Below are 25,083 nucleotides of genomic sequence, written 5' to 3' on the forward strand. Positions count from 1 at the left end.
CGCCAGCTATTCCTGAAGGACAGGTCCTAGCAGGGACCACTGGCTGGGCCGGGTCAGCTGCCCAGGGATGGACAGTCCTGGGTGAGGAGAGCCGATGCTGCTCTGCTTCCAAGTAGCCCCGGAGGCTGGGGAGGCCCTGGGGAGGTTCACATCTGCCTGCATGCGGGGAGAGACCTCTGAGCTTTGTCCCTGCTGTCCCAGCATCCAGGCAGCCGGCCCCCTATTCCCCAGGAGAGGAACAAGGGGGCCATTCCCAGTCCCCAGCCCTGTTGGGGCCCTGCGAGACCGGCCCACCAGTGCCCAGAGGTCAGAGGAGGCGGGTCTCTGCTTGGGAGGCCCTGAGGGATCTTGGCAGGCAGAGAAGTGGAAGGGAGGGTGGAAGGTGTCTTCCCAGGCACGGTGGGGGAGCACCGGCCGAGGGGGTAGTGGGGAGGCCCAGAGTCCAGCGGCTGCACCCAGGCTTGCGTGTCTGGGGAGGACAGCCCGGCCCAGGCTCTTTCTGCACTGAAGCTGGAACCCACCAGGGTCGGGTTGCTCTGTTAGCTCCAGCACAGGGAGCAAACACACAAAGATTAGCAAACTTCTTTCCTGTGAGCTGAGTCAAAGCGGATGAGCAAACACGGGCGCCTGTGAGTCTGGCGCCTTCACCTGTGAGAAGGCAGACAAGCCCCTCACTGGCCCCGGGGGAGGAGGAATCACTGTTTGGTTTGAGAGGCGAGAGAGAGGCCCAGCGGGGTCAGGAGAAGCGCCCGGGCGCCCCAGGCACGGGGGGGGGGGAAATGCCCAGGAGAAACAGCCAGAACCAGGGAGGAGCCTTCTCGGCACACTGGAGAGCTTCCTCGGGAAGGCAGACGCGTTTGCAGAGGGCCTGGCCCACGGGGGTCAGCCGGCAGGAGCGAGGAGCAGAGATCGCAGGAGCCACGGTGGTGGGGGAGCCCTGAACTATATACATCAGGTTCGGAAGACGGCAGCGTTGCAGGGGACGTTCATCTGACCCTGAGGCCTGATGAGGGCGTGGTAAGGGAATGAGTTTTGGAAACAGAATGACCCAGGGGAACTGCAGTGCTACCGCCTTTTGTTGGGGGGCCCTGGAAAGGCCACCTCACCCTTCTAGACCTCGGGCTTCCCGTCTGCCAAATGGGCGTATTCCAGGGCCCTCGCAGGTTATTAGCCGGAAGCGAGCCTGTATGTGGGATGGGTGTCTGCGCCCTTACTAAATCATTCTTGAGCACCTACTGTGTGCATCTCCTATGGAGTAGCCCCTGGGGGTGACAGTGGTGCCCTCGTGAAGCCTCAGCCCAGCTGGGGAGAAGCACAGAGTGGACGTGGTGGCCATTCTTCCTTCCAATCCATTCTTCGATTCCAGCCCTGCTCTAGACAGGCAGACCCTCTGTCTTCTTTTATCTTCCAGAAAAGGAAACTGAGGCAGCCTAGGGAGGGGAAGCACCTTGCCCAAGCTGACTCGCAGGCCTGGCTCCTGGGTCAGGTGCTGTCCACAGCAGGAGGGCCTGGGAGACCCCCGTGTCCAGCCCTGTGCTTCTCAGGGGAGAATGCTGAGAACCACATCGCGTAAGTGTCTCGCTCCTTCTCCTCCAGAACAGTCCCAGTGAGCAACAACTCAGGGCAGGCATGGGCGACTTTGAGCGCTAGAAATCTCAGCTGGGATCCTGGCATCTGGGGAAGGGCCGGGCTCTATAAATAAACCACTCGCCTAAGCCCGGGAGCAGGCAGGAGCCTGGAGAGCCAGAGCTGCTGCCTGCCACTCCCCACAGATGACGGCGGCGCAGCCGGAGGGCCCCCCTCTCAGGCAGCTGGTCCCTGGGATGGGCTGGCAGCAGGTGGCAGCCAAGAATATTTGACCCCCTGCTCCTGAGGGCACCCCACCTCCACAGGCACACACACATCTATGCCCTGAGCTGGGACGAGCTGCACAGAGCGGGCTGGGGGCTGCTCCCTGGAAAAGAGGCAGCAGGTCCCTGGGACGCCTGGAGCCGCTTCTCCCGGTGCCAGCCTTGCCCTCTGCGTACGGGACAGCAACAAGCCCAGGCACAGGTAAGCGATGCCTCCTTGTGCCCCTGAAGGGCCTGCTCTCTTGGAGAAGGGGATGCGGGCCAGGGGGTGGGAAAGAGGCTTTGGGAGGAGGCCGGAGCCACAGTTCCCTTGGTTTCTTGCATCTTCCCTCAGCTCTAAGAATCCTGGCACAGGCATTGAGCTCTCCTCGCTCTCTGGCTCCCTCTCCATGCCCCCAGCCTGGTGGGGAACAGCCTGCCCTTTTCATTCTGGAATACTCTCTTCCTCCATCAAAACAATGGAGTTCTGTTGGCTTAATGAGACGCTGGCCCCAGGGTAATAGGTTTGCAGGAACCAGGTGGAAAAGTTTTACTGCCCTGGGTTGCAAGCAGCCGGTGCCTTTGGGAGGAGAAAGGCCTCCGCTTCCTGCTCCGGGGTCTGGGTGGGCCAAGGCCAGAAGGCACCGGGCTTCTGCTCCTGTGGAGGGTGGACAGCAGTTCTTCTCGGGAGCACTGGCTGGGGAAGATTCTCTTTGGAAGATGGGGAGAAATCCAAGGAGGCAGTCCCCTGGGCGGGTCTCCAGTTCCCCAGTTCTGTGTCACACTTCCAGGTTTACACAAAGAAACTCGTTTTGGTGAGTGCTGCTTTGGGAGTCGAGCCAGGCCCGACGGACTCAAGGCAGAACGAGGGGACTTGCTTTGGGAGCTCGGTGCACTTGTCTTCGTGCTCAGAGGGGCTGTCAGGCCTGGCTTTCTGCCTAAACAGCTTTCTGTGTCTGATCCCAGGAAACGGTATTCACCTGCAGGAGAAGCAGTTAGAGCAATTGTGCAGGACGCCGGGGAGATGAGCCTCCCCTCCGTGGAGGGGCCTGCTGGCGTCCTTCACCCGCCCCGGTTTGCAGAGGAAGGCAGGTGCTGGGGGGAGGCCAGAGAGGATTTGGGGCCAGCCTTTCCACGGCACACAGCTCAGGAATCACTGGGGGAGTGGGATTAGCCGTGATGGATTTTTCTCGGCCTGAGGGCGAGCTGGCATCTGCCGCAGCCAACTCCTGCAGCAGGCTGGCTTGGCTGAGCACAGGTGTGAGGGCTGCTGGGCTCGGCAGGGCCAGGCTTCGTCTGGGCTGCTCTCCACTGTGGCAGGTCAGGAAACACCAGGCGGCCCGCGCTGGGTCTGGAACGGAGCACACAGTTTCTGCAAATGCTACCCAGGATCCTGAGGCTGCCCAGGGCCAGGTGTCCACCCCACCTCCCTCGCCATCCACTCTGCCTCCCTCACCGTCCACTCTGCCTCCCTCGCCGTCCACTCTGCCTCCCTCGCCGTCCACTCTGCCTCCCTCGCCGTCCACTCTGGTCGCGTCCCAGGAACTGGTTTCCTTGACCTTCTCTCCCCTGTGTCTTCAAGGAACCCTGTTCAGGAGCCACTTTGTGAACCTGCCCAGGAAACCCACCCCACTTCCAGCTTTGCTTTAACTTCCAATCCTTCCATGTGGCCTGTGTCACTAGGACCAGAAATTGAATCACTGCCATCATTGGGACTGAAATTCCCACCCGGGCTCCTGCTGCGCGTTCCCCAGCCATGTGAATCTTGGCAGAACACTGGGCTCCTCTAATCTCAGTCTGCTCGTGGATACAATGGCTGCAATGCTTCCTTCCTTACGGGGCCGTGGGAGGATGGACAGATCACACGTGGGAAGCAGGACAGGGATGAGGGATGTGGCAGCCCTTGCGCTGTATACGTCATGATAATGTCTTCTTCTGATTAGCCTGTGCACCTCAAAGGCCAATATTTCCCAGCACGGGACCTGGCACACAGTAGGTGTGCAACAATGCTTATTGAATTTATACATTTGTGCGTACCCGTGCACGCACACGCGCACACACACACACATCAGGCGACCTGCAAGGGTTATGTGGGCACCACCACCCTAGCTCCAACTCATCCCAACCCCGTCTGCCTAGGACAGTGGCCGTGATGCCCGCAGAAGCAGCCTCCGCACCCCCGTTTCTGGTGCCACCTCTGCCCTGCGCGGTCCTGGCCGACACCGCAGGTGGATGGATTTTGGTCCATGGCACTTGATCACTTCCGTACAATGGGGAGAGCCTGCTGAGGGCAGAGCCGAGGCAAGCATGGCTGTAAATCACCATAACCACCACCGTCAGGCACTGGTCTTGGTCTTGGGAGTGTCTGCTCTGTTTTGGCTAATTATCTTCCTACTTATGAATGCACGTGCACACCCAGCCTCTCCCCCAGACGCCTCTGATGTGGGCCTGTTCCTGAGAGCTGTCCATAGACCCACGAGGCTGGAAGGAGAGCTCCATCTGACTGGGCGCAGTCTCTGCGGGTGCCCAGGAAGGCTGGGAGAGTCCGAGGTGGTGGTGGTCATTTTCCCACCTCCATAACTGGGACGCCAGGACCGGGGGCAGGGTCCTGCAAGTATTGTAACAGAGGCCTGAAAACCAAGGCACGTTCCTACAATCACAACAGTGGCCCCATTTGTCAGGCACTTGATGGAATGCCAGGCTCGGTGCGCCATGCTTGCAAACGTTGTCTTACACATTTAACCAGTCAGCACTTTGGAAAGGAACAAGGCTCTGTAAAAATACACCAATTGGCCAAATGATAGGGCATTCTATATGTTAGTGCAAATGAGTAAAAACCCCATGGTGTCTTTTGGTCACTCCAACAAACCTGCCCAGCCTTTAGCACCAAGCCTCTGCTGTGCCTGCTGCCCCGAGCACTCCTCTGGATGCCCCGAGCCCCCTGCCTCCGGGTTCGGTGCCGTGCACTGCCAGCCCACTTACCCCGGCTGTGGGTGCAGAGGGTAAGCTCTGTCTCGTGGATGTGCTGGTGAATTTTATCACCCAGCCATTTCATTCAGATTACTTCTGCCCATCCAGTTTGGGGTGCTCCCTGCTCCTGCACCACACACATCTCCACTGCATGGATCTGCTGTTGCCGTAACCGTGCTCTGTAACAAATAGTCCCCCAGGCTCAGTGGCTCACAGCAACATACGTGTGTTTCTCTCACTCCCGGGCCTGTGGTCCGGCTGGGGTTGGCTGTCTTGGTTGGGGATGGTTGAGCTCCACGGAGCTCAGCTGCACTTGGCTCCAGCCTGTGAGTCAGTTTCAGGACGGCTCCACAGGCCTCACGCTGGGGTCTGTTCTTATCTTGATGGTGACCGAAGAGCGAGGGGTCAAACCACACCATAGAAGCTGGCGGATGGTCTGCTCATGTGTCTCGGCTGCTGTTCCGTCTGCCAACGCAGACCACAAGGCCAGGCTCCGAGTCAGCAGGATGAGAGTGTAGACCCCCACCGAACTCTGCTGGAGGGCACCGTGAGGTCACATAGTGCAGGGAGGGAGTGGGGAATGGGGATGGGTGACCGCATCTTCCACACGTATCCTCCACGCTCTCTGCGGTTTATTCACTCATCTGTCCCTGTCCAGGCTGTTCCTCCTGAGGACAGGCCCCTGCCTGTTCTCCCTGGACAGGAGAGTAGAGGTTTGTTAAGTACAGAGCCAGGCCAGGCCCTGAGGGTGCAGATCTCAGCGAGACAAGCTCAAGTTCAGAGTCAAGAGGGGACGTCAGTACTTAGGTGACGGCATTCCTCCCAGCTTAGCGGGGCTCAGGAAGAGGCACGGAGATGAGGCCGGGAGCACTTGTGTGTGAATGACGGAACAGGAAAGTCTTCGCACGGGAGGTGGCCCCATGAAGGAGCACCACAGGCTGGATGGGATTTTAGCAGGCAGAGGAATGGATGGAGGGCATCCTGGAAGGGGGCACTGCCTGGGCAAAGACCTGGAGATGAGAAAGTCTGTGCCGTTCGTCGTTTAGCCTGGCTAGCCCTGCTGCCACTTGCTGAGCAAGCTGCCCTCCCTCCTTGGGCCTGGACGTTGCAGAAGGTCCACAGCCCTAGGACTCCATCAAAGGCAATTCCCCGGCACTTGAGTTGTTCCCTGAGAACTCCTTTAAGCTCCTCTGGCACCAGCTCTAAATTAACTAGTAACTAGGAACCTCTGATCTCATTATGTGAATTATAATTGTCCTGTTCTTTAATAATTCATAGCTGTGGAGCCCCAGGACACGGAGGCTCGGGAGAGCCACACAGCAGGCAGCTCGAAGAGGAGGCAGGGTGGCTTAAAGGTGGCTCACAAATATTCCAGTTCACGATAATTTGCAAAATAAATAATACACAGCCCCAGTGCCCTTAGGCTAGGAAGGTATTTCAATACCAGCCAGTTGAACTCACTGCAGGGAGAGAGGTTATTCTCCCACATTAAATACGTCCTTGTCTCCCAAGAATTCAAGAACCTGGACAGAGAGAGGACATTTAAGGAAATGAATCCTGCGCAGGAAGCATTTGTTCAAGATGTTCTGATCCCTGCCTGTACACACCACTTCCAGGCAGTGCAGACCAGGAGACAGAAAGACTTGCATTCCCAAATAGGCTCCTGTGTCTTGTAGCTATATGCGCTTGGACATATCCCTTAGCCTCCATGAGCCTCCGTGTATCCATCTGTGAAATGGGCAGGTGATCCCTGCTTGGGCCAGTCCTCCAGGAGGGCTGGGAGAATGAAGGGAGATGTGTGTGAAAATGCAGGAGGAGATTCTGCCTCTGTGCACATGGAGGAGGCTGGGCAGGAGGAGGGCAATGAGGGGTCCCAGGGGGGCACAGGGAGGGGAAGGAATGAGGAGAGAGAGATTGGTCACCCCAGGCCTGGGGCAGTGACTGTGGCAGTAAACAGGGACCCAGTGACCTCAGATGTCACTTGCAGGAGACCCATGAAGCCTGGGCCCACCTGCTGTCTCTGCAGGGCGTGTGAACAGCCCCCAGCACCCCCCAGATGTGAGGGCTGATGCACTAAAGACCCTCACGCGTGTCAAGGATGTGTGGGAGCCTGGCTGCAGCTGGCCTGAGGACCTGGGACCCCACCTGTCCCCACTCCATCATTCAACAGAAACCTAGATCCTTTCAACATTGTCTCCATCTCAAAAAGGAAAGAATTGAGTCCATATTTTAAGACAATGATTTTTTTAAATTATACTTTAAGTTCTAGGGTACATGTGCACAACATGCAGATTTGTTACATATGTATACATGTGCCACGCTGGTGTGCTGCACCCATTAACTCGTCATTTACATTAGGTATATCTCCTAATGCTATCCCGCCCCACCCCACAACAGGCCCCGGTGTATGATGTTCCCCTTCCTGTGTGCAAGTGTTCTCATTGTTCAATTCCCACCTATGAGTGAGAACATGCAGTATTTGGTTTTTTGTCTTTGCGATAGTTTGCTGAGAATGATGGTTTCCAGCTTCATCCATGTCCCTACAAAGGACATGAACTCATCATTTTTTATGGCTGCATAGTATTCCATGGTGTATATGTGCCACATTTTCTTAATCCAGTCTGTCATTGTTGGACATTTGGGGTGGTTCCAAGTCTTTGCTATTGTGAATAGTGCTGCAATAAACATACGTGTGCATGTGTCTTTATAGCAGCATGATTTATAATCCTTTGGGAATATACCCAGTAATGGGATGGCTGGGTCAAATGGTATTTCTAGTTCTAGATCCCTGAGGAATCGCCACACTGTTTTCCACAATGGTTGAACTAGTTTATGGTCCCACCAACAGTGTAAAAGTGTTCCTATTTCTCCACATCCTCTCCAGCACCTGTTTCCTGACTTTTTAATGATCGCCATTTTAACGGGGTCTTACTCTAAAACCCAGGCTGGAGTGCAGTGGTGTGATCTCGGCTCACTGCAACCTCCGCCTCCAGGGTTCAAGTGATTCTCCTGCCTCAGCCTCCCAAGTAGCTTGGATTACAGGTGAACACCACCATGGCTGGCTAATTTTTATATTTTTAGTAGAGACAGGGTTTCACCATGTTGGTCAGGCTGGTCTCGAACCCCCAACCTCAGGTGATCTGCCCACCTCAGCCTCCCAAACTGCTGGGATTACAGGTGTGAACTATCACACCTGGCCAAGAAAATGAATGATTGAACATATAAGAGGAATAACATGAAAGTCAGTTTAGGATGAAACATTCATTCACTGTCACCCCCCACCCACCCGCATCCTACACTGAGAGTTGGTTTCCTTTTTATTAATCAGTCCTTATCTTGCTTCAGAAGGGGCCACTGCTGAGCACCTACTGTGTGCACGGGTGGTCTGTCGAGGGGCTGTGGAGCCAGACAGCCTGGGTGCAAACCCCTGCTCTGCCACATCAGCCATGAGATCTTGGCGGTCACTTTACCTCTCAGTGCCTCGATTTCCCAACCAGTCAATGGGGGTGATGGCAGCGCCTGTCTCACTGCGTCTCGGTGAGGATGGAATGAGTTCACTGGCTTGAAGCTCTTGGAACTGTGGGGCTCTCGGGAAAGGCAGACTATTGTTTTCCCAGGCTCTGCTCTTAGAGAAACGCACCCAATCTGGGGCACTGATACCCACTTCATAGAGGGGGAGACTGCAGCTCCCGGGGAGGCCTGTGCGCCTTACTGTGCTTGGAGTGACTCAGAGGAAGCCCTTGACTTTGGAGGGTATCAATGGCAACCTGGAGGAGAGACTGTAGCCTTATAGGTTTTTAGCTTTTCTTTTGGTTGGTGGTTTTCAAATAAAAGCTTTTCTAAGGGGCTGCTCTGTTTGGAGAAGGATGAGGAGGGAACGGAGACAGGGCCAGTCTGGCCTCCTGACATCCCCTCCCTGAGGCTCTCAGGCTGAGAGGACCACTGTTTGGCAGCCGCAGGTTGAGCCTTGGGAGCAGTTGGACCTCCCACCAAATCCTGGCCGCACAGCTGGAGGAGACGCAGCGGTTTCAGGCCCACCTTCCTGCCTCTGTTCCAACAACCATACCCCATGCCCCGCCCTGGGTGGGATCCTCAGGCAATGCCAGGGAGGCAGAATGGGTTCTAGGAGGCACCAGCCTGCCGGGGCCAGGCCCAGCTCTCCTCAGGGCCTCCCAGGGGTACCTTGGAGTGTCCTAGGAGGGTCTTCCAGCATCTCCCTAGGGTGTCCTTGGGGTCTTCTAGAGGTCTCACCAGGATCTTCTCTGGTCCTCCCGGGGCCTCCCAGGGTCTCCTTGAGATCTCATAAGGTTCTTCTAGGTCCACCCAGCGTCTCCTCCGAATCCCTCCTCTGAGAGTTTCAGCCCCCGTCTCTCTCCCCAGATTCACCTCTCTCTCTCTTCCTCTCCAGACTCTTTCTTCTTCCCTTCTCCCTCCTCTCAGCCTTGAGTGACTGTGAAATAAAACTCAGGTGTCTTCTTTAGCAATTTAAATGTATTGGCTGTTTCCTGTTCTTCATTTAAAATACAGACGAGTGGGGCATTTTCTCTTTCTCTCTCTCAAAAATGTACAACAGAAGCCACCAATGTGAATTCATTGATTCTTTTCTCCCACTGCCACCGTCCCCACAGAGACCAGCCTTGCCACCATTCACACTGATCCAATCCACTCTGCGCTGGAGGCACCTACACCTGCACTCTGGGTCCCCCAGGCCTCAGCAGGACTGGGCAGCAACTGTCCCTCCCACCGCCATCCCCTGGGGTCCTGGGGGGGTCTCATCACCCAGGTGATGGGAATGCAGCTGATGGCAGTACCAGCTCCTCTGAGCTTGGGGCCTCTGCAGAGCTCATCTCCCCCTTCCCTGCAGCAGCCCTGGTAGGGCGCTGGCATTGCCACTCTCTAAGAGGACAGTGAGGCTCCAGGAGGCCAGGGCACAAGTCCAAAGCCACCTGCAATGTATAGCACAGCTGGCCTTGAAGGCGGCCGGCCTGGTGTCCAGCTCATGTCCTTGTCCCCCATCACACAGGCAGGGAGGGGTCACAGGGTTCTCAGCCTAACTCTTCTGGGCGTGTAGCCCCTCACTGCTGGCTCTACCATGAACCCTCAGAGTCCTCGCTCTGCACTCCTTCCTATGCCAGCCAGCCCAAGACCATTTTGCCATCTCTGCACAGAGCCAGCCAGAGGGGCTAGTTTACCAGGATCTGAGCCTGGACCTGCAGTGAAGGGAAGGGCACTGGAGGCCCCATGACCGGGGGTCCCTGAATGCTGGCAATTCCCTCCCCAGGTGTGGGGCCCCCACTGCTCACGCCCCTGCCGGGCACTTCCTCCCAGATGATTCCATGTGGCCACATCCCCACTGTGCAGATGAGGCCCCCAAAGAGGAAGGGCCTTACCAGTCCCTCAGCAGGTGGCAGTGGCCCAGTGGGACCCATGAGTGTTCTGTGGTCCTGGAGTAAGCTTGCACAAGGGGCCACCAACACCTGGTCACTGAGTTCACAGTGTGGCCCAGAGCAAGGTGAGCTCATGCAGCCGGCCGTGCAGTGTGCTAAAGGGATGGACAGAGCTCTCAGAGCCCAGGACTCTCCAGGTGCTTTGAGGATTGGAGGCTGCGCAGAAGTGTGAGATCCTGCAGGCCTAAGACGCGGGCAGATCCAGGCAGAGGCCCCCATCAGACCCCTGACTGCAGTCTTGGCCAAACCACTTATGTGTGGGCTATAAACAGGGTGATAACATGACAGCTGGCACCAGAGGTGGCCAGCGCTGCTCCTCGCCACTCACGCCCACTGCCCCAGGCCCTGTGGACGCACAGGCAGATGCGGGCACCTTAGTCCCCCCAGGCACCCCAAGCACACCAGACTCTTTCCCACTCTGAGATCTTCGCACAGGCTGTTCCCTCTGCCAGGAACACCCTTCCCTTCAGCCCCCTCCTTGCCTGCTCCTAAATGCCACTTTGACATCTTTGTCCCTCGTTACCCTCCACCATCCCTCTGCCACTGCCAGCCTCATCCCTCATGCCCAATACTGGTCCCAAGCCTTGACTCTTGTCGTTCCCTTAGTGCTGAGGGCACCCATCTTCTTGGTAAATATCTATTTCCAATTCAAACATCACCCCTTCCATGAAGCCATTTGGACCTCCTCCCTCTTCCCAACTGGACCTGCACAGATTTCCAGAAAAGCACCCGGGACAGTGGCCCTGTGGCAATATTCATGTTTCTCTGTCACAAGAGAGGCCTCCTTGAGGGCAGGGGGCAGCTGATTGAGCAATCGGGATGAGGCGTCACGTGGAGGAGCCCTTCTCAAGCAGGGACTGTGGCTACGACGACACATGCTGCGGTAGCACAGAGAAACTTCCGGCTTCCGCGTCCTGCCCACATAAAGAGAATCTTGTGTTTGTCCACTCGCCTGCTCTGACTCTCAAATCGCTAAGGAGAATTCTGAGGGTCCAGCCTGTGCCTGGATTTTTGAGCTGCAGAAATGGAAAAGTTGAGACAGGGCAGAAGCAGGAGAAAAAAGGGAAAGAATCTGTTCCCTGGGTCAGTTCTTGAGCTTCCTTTGTTGTAGAGAATATTCTCTGGCAGCGTGCAGAGAAAATTATACAATAATCAGATGGGCTGAGGAGTGAGCGAAAGAAAGTTTAGTAATGAGCTGGGAGCAAGAAGAATGGATGAGAAGGAAGAGCTATGAGGGCAGAGGAAGACAGGGGTGTGTGTTTTCAGGGGCATAGGCTGAGAAGGAGAGACTTTGGGAAAGCTACAAGTTGCAGAAAGAGAAAAAAAGGGGAATTTTTAGCTTCTCATGCACTTTGAGAACAAGTGAAAAAGATAATTCATTGTTGTCTACTTTTGGTTCTGGCCTCTGCTTCCTTAAGCTTGACTCTGCAGAACTGGGCCATGTGGGGCCATGAGATTCTTTTGAGTTACACGATGTTGTGGTTAAAAACCAGGAATTCCGGCTGGGTGTGGTGGCTCATGCCTGTACAAATCCTAGCACTTTGGGAGGCTGGGGCGGCGGATCACTTGAGGTCGGGAGTTCGAGACCAGCCAGGCCAACATGGCAAAACCCTGCCTCTACTAGAAATACAAGAACTAGCCAGGTGTGGTGGTGTGTACCTCTAATTCCAGCTACTTGGGAGGCTGAGGCTGAGGCAGGAGAATAGCTTGAACCTGGGAGGCGGAGGTTGCACTGACCTGAGATTATGCCACTGCACTCCAGCCAGCCTGGGCGACAGAGTGAGACTCCGTCTCAAAAAAAAAAAAAAGAAAGAAAAAACAAACAAAAAAAAACAAAACAAAAAACACACCAGGAATTCTCCTGCCCAGAGGCCCCCCAGACTGCACTGCTCCCTAAATGTCTCCATGTGGGTTAATATAACTACAACCCTCCAGCCTGGACCAACTGACCACAAAGTTGAGCTCTCCCTGTTTCCCAGCTAGGCGCAGAGACGTCAGGAATCCCTCCCTTGTCCCCCTGCCAGGGCGCCATGGCCCTCGTCTTGCAGCGAGCACTCTGAGGGCTGTGTCCCAGAGCCACACTTTCCTCTATGAGCAGCCCCAAACTTCATGACCTCTTGAAGACCAGCCACTTTAAGGGACAAGCGTCTCCTCTCGCACTCCGACACCGCCTGCCAATGAGCTCCAACAGAGGTGTGTCAGGAGAGGGGAACATAAGTGATGAAAGATCAGAAGACAATTAAGTCCCATCACACTCCTTGTTAATGCTGTTCTTCTCCGGAGAGCAGCACGAATGTCATCTGGCCGTTGTAACGGAAACACTGTCGCCCATTTCAGATCCTGTTTTTCCAGATCTTGCCATCCTGAGCCAAGGACTGGGGTGGGGGTTGCTGCACCCTGAGCTGATGGGATGGAGGGGTCAGCGGCAAGGATGCCAACTCAGAATCACCAGTCAATGAGGGGTCCACTCAGCAGGATGCAGGGGAGAGGGCCCAGGCTTCCGGGCACTGACTCGAGGTTGCATCCCAGCTCCAGCACTTAGCCAGGTGACCTTGTTCAATTGATTCAAGGTCCTTGAGTTTCAAGTGCCCTCATCTGTAAACTGAGGCCCAGAATGCCCAGGGAGTTAATGGGATGGGCAATTAGGGCCAGGCACACAGGAGAAGCTCAGGGAATGCTGACAACTGTCAGCGAGCAACTGTCAAACTCTAGCCCCATGGGGTCGACCGACCTGGCAAGGAGCCCTGGGTGCCTGCAGCCCTTGCTGCCCACCTGAGCTGGGGCGGGTCCCTTGACCTCATCTGGAAAGCAGGATTAATAACACTGTGCAGGGCTATTATATGGGTCTTAGGAGGCAATGTACGTGAGATGCTTTGCAAACTGTAAACTGCTGTGCAAATATCATAGGTATTGCGGGAAGCCATAATAGTAATGAACATGTGTGGTGCAAATTGGCACTGGTAAAAAGATATGCTTTGTGCTGGTCTCTGGCTACTCTGTAGGCTCTCCCAGGAGGCAGGGCCAAGTGGTTAGGAGGGGCTGCTGTGAATGTGGACCACCTTGGCTGTGTGACCTTGTGTGAGTTACTTAACCTCTCTGTGCCCCAGGTGTGCCATATCTGTCGCATGGTAACGTGATCACATTAGAGCTGAAAGCTGTACAGAGCCTTGCCCTTCACGAGTGCCTGGTGAGTGTGTGTGGCAGCCATTCTAGGCCGCAGCACCGCACCTGCACTTCCTCTTTGGCACCTTCTATCTCCATTGCTAAGTTTAAAGCTTGTGTCTTTGGTACCTTCTATTTCCACTGCTAAGTTTGAAGCTTGTGGGCCCTCCAGTCCATTCCCCGCATGGTACCCGGCGTCTTCCAGGTGCTAGAAAGCACCTCTCATCTTATCCCTCTCCAGCTGGTTGGCTTCTCAAGCCACCTCACCCACCTGCACCTTCAGATAGAGCCCCAAGCTGCTTTCTGGCCCTTTCCTGGCTCTGCAGTCCCACCCCTGCCACTGTCTCTCAGCTTTACTCTGCACTCCAGTGAGATGAAACTGCCATGCCAAGCTTTCGCCAGCGCTTCTCTTCCCATCTGGATCACCAGCCCCCTCCCCGAGCCTCCCGCCCCCACCCTGCCCCTTCCCATTTGCTGTCTCCTAGACCCCCTGCAGCCAAGTGAACCGAAAGCATGGAGGGGAAGTGTCTTGCACAAACCCCTGGAACGCACAGACGCTAGGGGAGGGACTGGGAGCCAAGCCAGCCTGGCTTCGAAGCCCCGGAACCCACCAGCCAGTGTGGACGAGCACCGTGGCTGGGGAGAGTCCCGAAGCTGAGGATTTCTGGGTGACTGACAATGTGTCATTTGTGGGATTGCAAACTGGAGTCCCAGGGACAGTCTCAAGGGACAGGCCTGGGAGACCAGCCAGCTCCCCTCCCTGTTTATCACTGTCTGCTGTGAGTTGCAGTCATTCTAAGGACTCACCGCTGCAGGATTCCTTTTGGGGACTCTTTTTTTTTTGAGACAGAGTCTTGCTCTGTCACCCAGGCTAGAGTGCAGTGGCACAATCTCGGCTCACCGCAACCTCTGCCTCCCGGGTTCAAGTGATTCTCCTGCCTCAGCCTCTCGAGTAGCTAGGATTACAGGTGTGCACCACCACATCTAGCTAATTTTTGTATTTTTAGTAGAGACGGCATTTTGCCGTGTTGGCCAGTCTGGTCTTGAACTCCTGACCTCAAGTGATCCACCTGCCTCGGCCTCCCAAGGTGCTGGGATTACAGACATGAGCCACTGTGCCTGGTCCTGGGGACTGTTGAGAAACTCACTTCCTCAGGCCCCCATCACCCACGGGCTTAAGTCTACACTCTTTATCATGCCTTTCACAGCCTCCATAAGCTGCCCCAACTTCCTCTGCAGTCACACAAGACTCTGTGATGGTTAATACTGAAAGTCAACTTGATTGGATTGAAGGATGCAAAGTATTGATCCTGGGTGTGTCTGTGAGGGTGTTGCCAAAGGAGATTAATATTTGAGTCAATAGGCTGCAGAAGGCAGACCCACTCTTAATCTGGTGGGCATCATCTAATCAGTTGCCAGCGAATATAAAGCAGGCAGAAAAACGTGAAAAGGACAGACTAGCCTAGCCTCTCAGCCTACATCTGTCTCTAGTGCTGGATGCTTCCTACCCTCGAACGTCAGACTCCAAGTTGTTCAGTTTTGAGACTCAGACTGGTTCTCCTTGCTCCTCAAGCTTTCAGACAGCCTACTGTGGCACCTTGTAATAGTATAAGTTAATGCTTAATAAACTCCCCCCGCTTCTCTCTTTCTGTATATATCCTATTAGTTCTGTCCCTCTAGAGAACACTGACTAATACACTATCCTCGTCCCCAAATCCTCCGTGCAATCAGATACTCCTCTGCTTTTGTCTGGGCTGTTCCCTCCCCTGAATGCCTTTCCCTGTGTCTTCCTGTTAAAATCTGACTCCTCCCTCAAGGTGTGACAACACAGGAATGAATGAATCCTCCTGGTGTGATGTCCAACTTCTAGGCTAATGCCTCTGGTCTCTGTCTTCAGACCGTGGGCTCCTCCATGCCAGGGCCTGGGTCTTGCTCCTCCCAGGTCCCCACAGCCAGCACAGGGCAGGCAGATGTCCAGGGAACAGAGGGTGTCATAGGAAAGAACAATCTCGTAATATAATATAGATGGGAGAGCAAGGAATACCCTCACCCAACAAGAGATGTTGAAGCTGGGACCTGCTGGGGTTGGCCAGGGGAAGTTGGGAGACCAGCTTTCCAGGGAGAGGAAGTGGCAGGTGCCAAGGCCTGGAGGTGGGGGCGAGATTGGTGCGATCCTTAGAAATGGAAGTGAGACCTGTGAGGCTGGGGACAGCACAAAGGCACGTGAGGTCTCACGCTTGCCAAGGACTCTACAACACGCCAGGCTTGATAGCACCATCACAACGCAGAGCTCCCGTCTTATCCTCATTTTACAGTGGAAGAAACAGGTTCAGGGAGGCAGACTGACTTGGCGAAGTCAAGGCCTGCAAGGCAAATGCAGGCCTTGAACCCCATCCCACGCAACCCCATCCCGTGCTATTTCACCCCGAGCCACAGCCTCCTTGTTCACGTGAGTTACCTAAGCAGGCAAATGGCCTGTGTCCTGCAGAAGCCTCTCTTCATCCAGGGAGGCTGCAGGTACCGGCTGTCCTTGCTCTACTGGGGTGCCTATAGTTGTCCTGAAAAATGAGTGATTTGGGTTCATTATTTCCTGACATGCTGGTGCTTTGTTTTGCTTCAGTGAGCACTACTGAATTGAGTATTTCCTCAAAGAGCCTTGGGCAGGCAGCCTGGGAGGAGCCAGCCACAGCCTCTGCACAGACTCGATTTCTGCCTCTCTCCCTGATGCTTCAACTGCCTCTGCAGTGAGAAGGCTTCTGGTGATGTTTGAATGTATTTATGAGTGAAATGAATTTCAGGCTCCGGGGAGCCCCTGGACACAGCTGGTTCGGGGACCACGGAGCCTCTTTGTAAGAGCATAGGGGCCAGGCTTGCATCTCCACCTTCCCCTAGTGCCAGTGCAGCCTGCTGGACCGAGGACCCCAGGGGATGTCCCTGTCTCCTGCAAGAGTCCATCGAGGGTGGTGTTGGAGAGCCAGCAGCGGCCAGCCTGGGTTCCAATCCCAGCTCTGCCATTTACCAGGCCACTAACTCTGCACTAATTTAAACTCCCTGAGCCTCAGTTTTGTCATCTATAGAATGGGAACAATTAGGTAAGTGTGCTTTGAGAAGAAAACAAAATAATCCACTTGGAATGCTTAGCACAGGGCATGGCATGGCACAGCACAGAGGAAGCACCCACCGGAGCTACCGTTGCCATGGTGTTACCCTGAATTATAGAAGGATGCTGGGCTTATCACCACCAAACAGCCCAGGACACAGGGATAAGTTCTGGCCATGAGGCCTGAGACAGCCCCCTCCCGTCTCACCTCCCCACCGCCTCCCCCATGGAGGGGGATTCCTGTCTCCTACTCCGGGATTCCCGTCTCTTTGGACCTCTCATGTCCCTGGTCAGTTTGGCTTCAGTGTTTCACACCTGCTGATCCCTCTGATCCCCTCTCCCATTTGTCAACTGGTACGCCCTCATTCCCCTGGGCTCAGCCTCTGTTCTGCCTCCTGGAGGGGCCCCCGGGACCATCCCATGCCAACAGCCCTGCCTCTGCCCATCTCACAGTCACGGCTTGCTCTCAGCACATGCTCCTGACCACGTCCCCTCCTCTGCCATGAAGTTGGTGGCTTGTTCTGGAAGGATGACACAGCCACATCTTTCTAGTTTCTCCCCACCCCCTCCCTTTTTAATTAAAAAAGTTACATATGCACATGGTTATGTAGAATACATATAAAATCTTATGGAAGAGTAGAAAATGAAGAGCAAAAGCCGCCTCTGCTCCCATCCCCCTGCCCTGAACCGCTCCCCTGAGGCAACAGCTGTTCTCTGTTTTGCTTTTAATTCTATCAGCTCTCTTTCTAGCTTCAAATAATCCACTTCGACCTCTTTCTTATCAACTTTGCACGTTATCTGCGGGCTCTGGCTCTGAGACGCGAGGCTTGCCCAGGCGGGTCCCCTATGCATCCTGCTCTCTCTCCCCCTCCCTTCACCTCAACGGTATTTTCTTCTCCCTGCGGGCTCCGATGGACTCCATGATTTAAAGCATAGACGACCATTGCTGCCTGACCCCAGCCATCGCCCCAGACTCTTGCTCTCCTCCTGCCCGAATCGTCCCCAGCAGGCCAAAGGCCAGAGGGAGCTCCTTGGACCAGGGCTCTCCCCTGTTCAAGCCTCCTGTGATGCCCAACAGCACCTGTGGTCAGGTCCAAACTCTGCCGTGGCCTCCAGACCTGCAGGACCTGGGCCTGGGGCCTCTCTTGAATGCACCTTGCACCCCTCTTGCTCCACGCGCTGTGCCCCCTCCTCCACCACCTCTCTGTGCTTTTCCTCCCAGCCCCGCTGGCCCCCTTGCAATTCCTCTAGCCGGGCAGACTTCCCCCACCGGCCCCCGAGCCAGCCGAGCCCCGGGCAGGAGGATCGGGTCCTTCTTGCCATTCATGCCAGGCTTGAAAGTCACTGTCCACAGGGCGTGCCCAGCATAGTGGCTCTGAGGCGCCCCTCCCAGACGAAGTCCTCCCTGCCACCCGCGCCGCCATGGGGCTTCTCTCCTGTGTTGGTGGTGGGCTTCACATCAGACCCTCCCACAGGAAGATGAACCAGTTCCGTCTTGACCTCAACTCTGACCTCAGTGTCTGGAGCAGCGCTTGGCCCTCATTGGGCCTGGACCAATGAGGCCGCTGGGTACATGAGCAAAGAACCTAGTCTCAGTTTCTTGATGTGCCAACCTCGACCGGCATAGAGGGTGAAGAAATGACCCCCCCTCCGCGCTTCCCCACTCTCCCTGCTGCCCAGGGTCACAGCTCCACGGTCAAGGTTGGGAGCTCCACGGTCAAGGTTGAGGGCCTCTGCATTCCAGGTGGAACAACCAAAAATCACTTTACGGCCCTTTGTCAATGGACTCATTCTACACGTTGGAAATTAACAAAGAAGCCGATGTTAGCATTGCGTGGGGGTCATTCCCTGAGGAACCTCGGCGTGTGATTGAACCCACAGGCTAGGAAATGTGGTTCCAACTCCTGAAAACCTGTGCTTAGGAGAATCCACCCAGCAGCGACTGCCGCACAGGCGTTTTCACCTGCTTCTTGTCTCGCAGCTGCTCTGTGTTGCCTTGGAAGCCCCTGTCCCCCAGTCTATGCTGCCTTCTCCTTGGCCCCTGCTTAATTACAAGCAGCTCTCAAATGTGCATGCGTCCTAAATGCGGTGTGCGTGCAGCCTGGGCTGGGGCGTACATGAAGGGCATGGGGGGTAAACCAGCTGCCTTTCTCCTCATCTCGAGAAGCTTCTGTTTGCCTTCATCCTTGAAGACAGTTCAGCTGGCACAGAACTCTGATCAAAACCTGTTCCATCAGAACTTGGCAGACATGGCTCCACTGCCTTCAGGCTTTCGTGGCTGATTGGGAGAACTCTGATACCCGCCCGTCTCTTGTTTCCTTGTTCCAGACTGCTCTTTCCCTCTGTAAGCTTTCACAATGTTCTCCTTACAGTTGTCATTCTGAAATTTCACCAGGCGTGGGTGTTTCTCCATCATTAGTCCTGCTCAACTCTTATCGGGTGCTTCGGATCCATAAACATGTATCTTGCTGCAGCTCGGGGGGGAAACATTTCTTCTGTTACTATTATTATTATTATTATTTTGACAGAGTCTTGCTCTGTCGCCCAGGCTGGAGTGCAGTGGCGTGATCTCGGCTCACTGTAACCTCTGCCTCCTGGGTTCAAGCAATTCTCCTGCCCCAGCCTCCTGAGTATCTGGAATTACAGGCACATGCCACCATGCGCAGCTAATTTTTAGTAGAGACGGGGTTTCACCATGTTGCCCAGGCTGGTCTTGAACTCTTGACCTAATGTGATCTACCCATCTCGGCCTCCCACAGTGCTGGGATTACGGGCGTAAGCCACCATGCCTGGCCTATTATTTTTCAAACTATGACTTCTTCCTCCCCATTGTCCCTTGCTATCCCCCATGAGCTGTTCTCAAAGGGCTGCTAAATCTCGTTGTCAGACGCCCCTGCCCCTCAGTCCTGCAGTTCACGTCCCTCCTCTGGAAGTCACTTTGCTCTGTGCTAAAGAGGTGCTTTCTCTTGTCTTCCAGAGTGCCAGCCTGATCTCCAGATGAGCCTCTGATGATTCAACACACCCGTTGCACTATTTTTGTTAATTTCATCATCTTCAGTATTCTTTGTGTCTCAGCTATTCTTTCTTGTTCCTCCACTTCGTCCTTACCACCTAGCATGCAGGCAGGTCCACACAGGCCCACTGCCCCTGGGTTCCAGGAGTCGAAGGTCCCTGTCACCAGCAACTCTGGTTAACAAAAGAGAGGAGGAACCAGGCGAGCACCTGTCATCCTAAATGCTCCTGCACCCCGGCCAGTCCTGACCTGAGTAGTTTGTAATGCCCAACTTGGGCTTTTCTGTGCCCAGCTAGGGAGACCCATCCTTCCTCCGACCTCTGGTCAAGGTTTATTTGACTCCAGCCTCTTCCTCAGCCCAGCCCAATACTGTCCTGCCCACAGGGAGGCCCCTTTTCTCTGTTGCCAGCATAGTTAGGAGTTCGCCCTCTCTCTAAGCGCTTTCTGCTTTTAGCGGCCCCAGGGAGGGAAGGACAGAGTCCTGTGAACCCAGTGTGCCATCTTGGGCAGTAAGTCCACCCTAGCAGGGGGCTTGGCTATTTTGCCTGGCAAATGGATTCATGATGTTTTTCTTTCGTTCCCCCTAAGTAAATATTAAGTAAGGCATTGCTTCTCTTTCAGCTTAATCATCGGGGCCCAGCCATCCTTCAGGCACCTGTGGCTTACCCACTCCTTCTGGGGAGGGGAGGGGATGACTTGACAGGTTTATTCCCTTGGAGGCTGGGGCTGGGGCTGGGGCTGGGGGTTGGCCTGTCAGCTGCACTATTGCTCATTTCTCAGCTAGGCAGCCCCTGGCCCAGGGTTGGGGTGTTGGCTGCTTTGGCTGGGTTGGCTCCGGGCTCTGAGCTCCACAGAAGGTACCTGGGTGCCTGCTGAGCCCCTCCCATCACACGACATGTGATGCAACAGAGCACGTATCCCAGAGGAGGCCCTACTGTGCGCAGGGCCCTGCATCCATAGAGAGGCCCTCAAGGCATATGCCTGTGGCCAGAGCTGTGTGCCTGCTCTTTGATCAGAGCTGGTGCAGTGCCCGGGGCTCACAACATGCCTTACGGATGAAGAGAAGACAAGTCCCTATTCCCAAGGTCCTGAAGTCCTTGAGGGACAATTGGGCCATCCAGAGAGACACGAGGGTCAGAGAGGAAGGTAGCACCTCGTCCCCGCACTGCAGGGAGCCTGCCGAACACTCTGCCTGCGCCCTCATGGTGTAGGTGCTCTTATTGCCCCACCTTACAGATGATAAAACTGAGGCTCAGCTAGGCGAACCCGTGCCCGAGGCAGCCCGGTAAGTGGTGAAGCTGCCATGGAGCCTCCTTCAACCCATCTGCCAACCTTCAACTCTGTCAATGGGAAAACTCTAAGTAGCCAGCACCTTAGAAAGGTGACTTACCTGTGCCCGACCCCATGATTTACCTGTTTCCGCTCCATGATTTACCTGTGCCCACCTCCATGATTTACCTGTGCCCACCTCCATGATTTACCTGTTCCTGCCCCCATGACTTCTCTGTGCCCACCCCATGATTTACCTGTGCCTGCTCCACAATTTACCTGTGCTCACCCCGATGACTTACCTGTGCCCACCTCCATGACTTATCTGTGCCCACCTCCGTGATTTACCTATGCCTGCCCTTATGATTTACCTGTGCCCACCTCCATGATTTACCTGTGCCTACCCCCGTGATTTACCTGTGCCCGCCTTCATGATTTACATGTGACCGTCTCGACGGAAACCATGAGCCTGAGATCCACAGAGGGGAAGGGGGGCTGCCTGCAGCCATCAGAAGCGCTTTCCCAGGGAGGGATATCTGAGCGGCTGACGGGCTGGGGAGGGCCTGGGAGCAGGGCGTGTTCCGGGAGACTGCGAGGATTAGGAGTTGCTGGAGTGCAGCAGGGAGTGGAGGAGAGGAAGGGGCTGCGGGTGGGGCTGGGGTCCGGGCAGCTCTCAGAGCCTCAAGTGACATAAGTGCATTTAAAATCCCCACAGAGTGCAGAGGGGAGAGTGACAGGTGGCCAGCACTGTTGTGCAGGGGTGGGTGGGGCAGGTGCCAGTGCCCAGACTCTGGGGTGGCCAGATAGGGCACCGGATGTTCTCCCAGGGGGCTGGGTAGTCCAGAAAGATGCCTCCCACTTCCTCCTGCGCCCCGTTTCTTTGCCATTTTCTTCCTTCCAGCACCCACCCCTACCCACCCTGCTCCGCTGAGAACCGTCAGGACAGAGGAGAAAGCAGTTTGGCCCCGGGATCCCCAGGCTCTGGCTTTACAACTGACTTCCAACAGGCTGGGCCACCTTCAGGAAGTCACACGACCTCCCTGAGCCACAGTTCTTGTTTGTCTCAAAATGCAAACAGTATTCCTGCCACTGGGAGCTGTGTGAGGGCCTCACAGGTGATGGATGAGAACAGACTCTGTGGACAGAAGCAGCCGCAGGGAGGCGGCTGATCAGGGCCATTCATTCCCCCATCCATATGGATGTGTCACCCCAGGGAGAGGGGGCATCCGGCCGTCCCCTCTGGCCTCTCCCATTGGCCACAGGCTCTGAGTTCAGGCCACCACATTCAGATGTGATCAGTGGATTTGATTAATGTAGATTCCACTCATCATCACTCCTCAGAAGGGGATGTGGGTTGGAGAGTAATTATAATCAAGTTTGAGGAAAGCTGATGGTATTAATGAAAATCATTATGCTCCTGGCAGCTAATCCCGGCAAAGGGAGGGATTGACTATGTTTGAATTCCTCTTTTTAATGTTCTGTTTTCGATTGGGAACACTTTCAAATGACTTGTGGGGGAGAGCTGCTGCCAGGCAGGGCCATTTCTCATGCTGCAGCTTAGCCCTGCTTGGGGCGATGGAGAGAGAAGGGGAGGGCAGCTGAGCCGGCCTAGGTTTCCTGGCCTCACTCCAGTTTTCTCTGGGTCTCTCACCCTCGTGTCTCCTCATCCTTCCTGAAAGATCCAATCAGTCTTCTCCGGCTAGTTACCCCCAAGGTGCTTGTGGAACTTCCTGAGACACAACTCCGCCAGCCTCATCCCCGGCTGAACATGCTCTGTGGCTCCTGTTGCCCTCCGGAAAAATATCCCAACTCTGAGGAGGGTCTGTCTGATCTGCTCCCCAACCCCATCCACCTCCCACTGGCCTCTGTAGCCCCCTCTCTGCATGGGGTCCTAGGCCCTAGTGTCCAGCCCTCCGCTTGGCACACCCTGCACCTTTGTCCACACTGTCCCTCTACCCAGGGCACCCTCCCTCCTCCCCTCCCCTGGTCACCTCCTCCTCACCTTTTAACACTTGGCTCCTCCCTCAGTTTCCATGGAAAGAGCCCTCCCAGTCTCCCTCTCACCTCCACATCCATCCCGATGCTCCTTTGGCACCTGTGCCCCTGCCCCACCCCAAGAGCTGTATCTAATCGGTCATACTGATTTGTGCAGTGTTTGTCCCCTGAAAGAGTGGGCCTGACTCTCCCACTTCTGTGGCCCTAGGGTCTGGCCCTGGCAGGTGCACAGGGAACACTCATTGATACCTAAGAACTTCACTTGGCCCAGAGACACAGAGGTGCGAGCCACAGCCCTGCCCTCCAGGAGACCCTGATGTGGTCACAGAGACAAGTCACCAGTAATTGCCACATGAGGTCAGGGCAGGAGGAGGCCGCATGGAGTCACGGAGGGGCCTGGCATCTCAAAGCAGCAAGTGGCTCTGAGCTGAGCCTGTCCTTCACCCACCCTGTCCTCTTTTTTTTTTTTTAGACTGAGTCTCGCTCTGTCGCCAGGCAGGAGTGTAGTGGGGTAATCTCGGCCTACTGCAACCTCTGCCTCCTGGGTTCAAGCGATTCCCCTGCCTCAGCCTCCCGAGTAGCTGGGACTACAGGCATGTGCCACCACGTCCGGCTAATTTGTTTGTATTTTTAGCAGAGATGAGGTTTCACCATGTTGGCAAAGATGGTCTCCATCTCCTGACCTTGTGATCTGCCCACCTTGGCCTCCCAAGGTGCTGGGATTACAAGCATGAGCCACCATGCCCGGCCATGCCCTCTTAACTGGAGCCACCCCAATGGCCTCTCAAGCCGAGCCCACCAGCTCCTCCTGCCCAGGCAGACGAGAGCTCTGCCAGCCATGAAGTGCCTCCCTGCGGAAGCCAAACCCCTGCCAGGGAGCTGCCCTAACCCATCCTCCCTGCACAGTGGGCTCCGCCTCCGGGACAGCCCTTGGACAGAGGGCATGATATCAGCACAGCCCCTCTCTGCAGCATGCGCACTGGTGGTGGGGAACCACTGGGGGGTGCAGGGCCACCTCCCTTCTGTACCCCAGGCCATGAGGGCAGAGCTTCAGAGCCCTGCACAGGTGGATGGCTGCTGATGTGAAGCCCACTCCGCCCCAGATCTGCTCCTGCCCCCGCCCCACCCCGTGGAAGCCACCTGCCAGGAGGAATGGGTTGGAGTCCCACCTCTGCCACTCTGGCTGGGTGATCTCCAGCAAGCTTCCTCAGCGCTCCGAGCCTTGGGAAAGTCACACCACCTGGGGGCTGTTGCCAGCCCATCAGCCAGAGAGGTCGAGACCCACTCTGGGGCCAGAGCCTTTCTAGGCAGGGGACTTAGCGGTGTATTTTTCTATTGCCGCATAAGCAATGACCACAGGTTCAGTGGTTTAAATGGCACCATCCATTCTCTTACCGCTCCGCAGGTCAGAAGTCCAATACGGTGCACGCTAGGCTAAAATCAAGGCGTGGGCAAGGTCTTTCTGGAGGCCCTGGGGAAAATCCATCCCCTGCTCATGGGCGTACGGTTGGACTCCAGCTCCCGGAGGTGGAGGACTGAGTTTTCTTGCTGGCAGTCAGCTGAGGACCATTCCCAGCCTCTGGAGGGACTCACATGCCTGGGCCCATGACCCCTTTTTCCATCTCCAAAGCCAGTGTCAACCTAAAATCATCAAAAGGGCCAGAATCTAGTTTCAGGATAGTTTATTTAAACCATGGACCTGAGACCCACAGAGGTTTATTCAAGTATTTATTATAAACCCACAGAGGTTTATTAACAGTGTTTGAGCCCAGCCACTAGGGAAGCACAGACTCCAAAGAATGGAAGTCAGTGCTCCAAAATATGGAAGTTTGGGAGTGTTTATAGAGACAAAGTTTAGGGAAGCTTAGCAGAGCTTCAACATCTTTCTATGTAAGACTTAATGTATAGTCACAATGATCTGATTAGTCAAGGTGATATTTTCCCTTTGGGAAAGGTATATTTAACCTTCCACGCTGAAGATGTAACAGTCCTGGGGTCTTTTGTGCCATCTGGGCTGAGCTGGGACAGTATTGTCCTGACTGCAGACAATCAAGGGGGCAGTTCTTCTAAAACAAAGATGAGTGATTGGAAGTGGGGGAGGTCCGGCCCCTGTTTTCTTCTATCGAACAAGAACAATGAGGAAGAGGGCTATTCTCTAATCTAAGAAACAGGAGGCGACCGTCTCTGGTAAAAATACAAAAAAGGGCTGGGCGTGGTGGTGCACGCCTGTAGTCCTAGCTACTCAGGAGGCTGAGGAAGGAGAATGACTTGAATCTGGGAGGTGGAGGTTGCAGTGAG

At 55.3% G+C, this 25,083-nt stretch overlaps 1 protein-coding gene across 1 annotated transcript in view; it reads left to right on the forward strand.

Moving 5' to 3' along the window:
• The first annotated feature begins 1,996 nt into the window (after window positions 1–1,996).
• Window positions 1,997–25,083, forward strand: part of SHISAL1 (shisa like 1) — a 168,976-nt gene continuing 145,889 nt past the window's right edge. The window contains exon 1 of the mRNA XM_030815396.1: window positions 1,997–2,052. The gene's annotated coding sequence lies outside the window, so the exon portion shown is untranslated. The remainder of the gene's footprint in view (window positions 2,053–25,083) is intronic.

Source organism: Nomascus leucogenys, chromosome 7b, assembly GCF_006542625.1.
Source record: "Nomascus leucogenys isolate Asia chromosome 7b, Asia_NLE_v1, whole genome shotgun sequence".
Classification (NCBI taxonomy): domain Eukaryota; kingdom Metazoa; phylum Chordata; class Mammalia; order Primates; family Hylobatidae; genus Nomascus; species Nomascus leucogenys.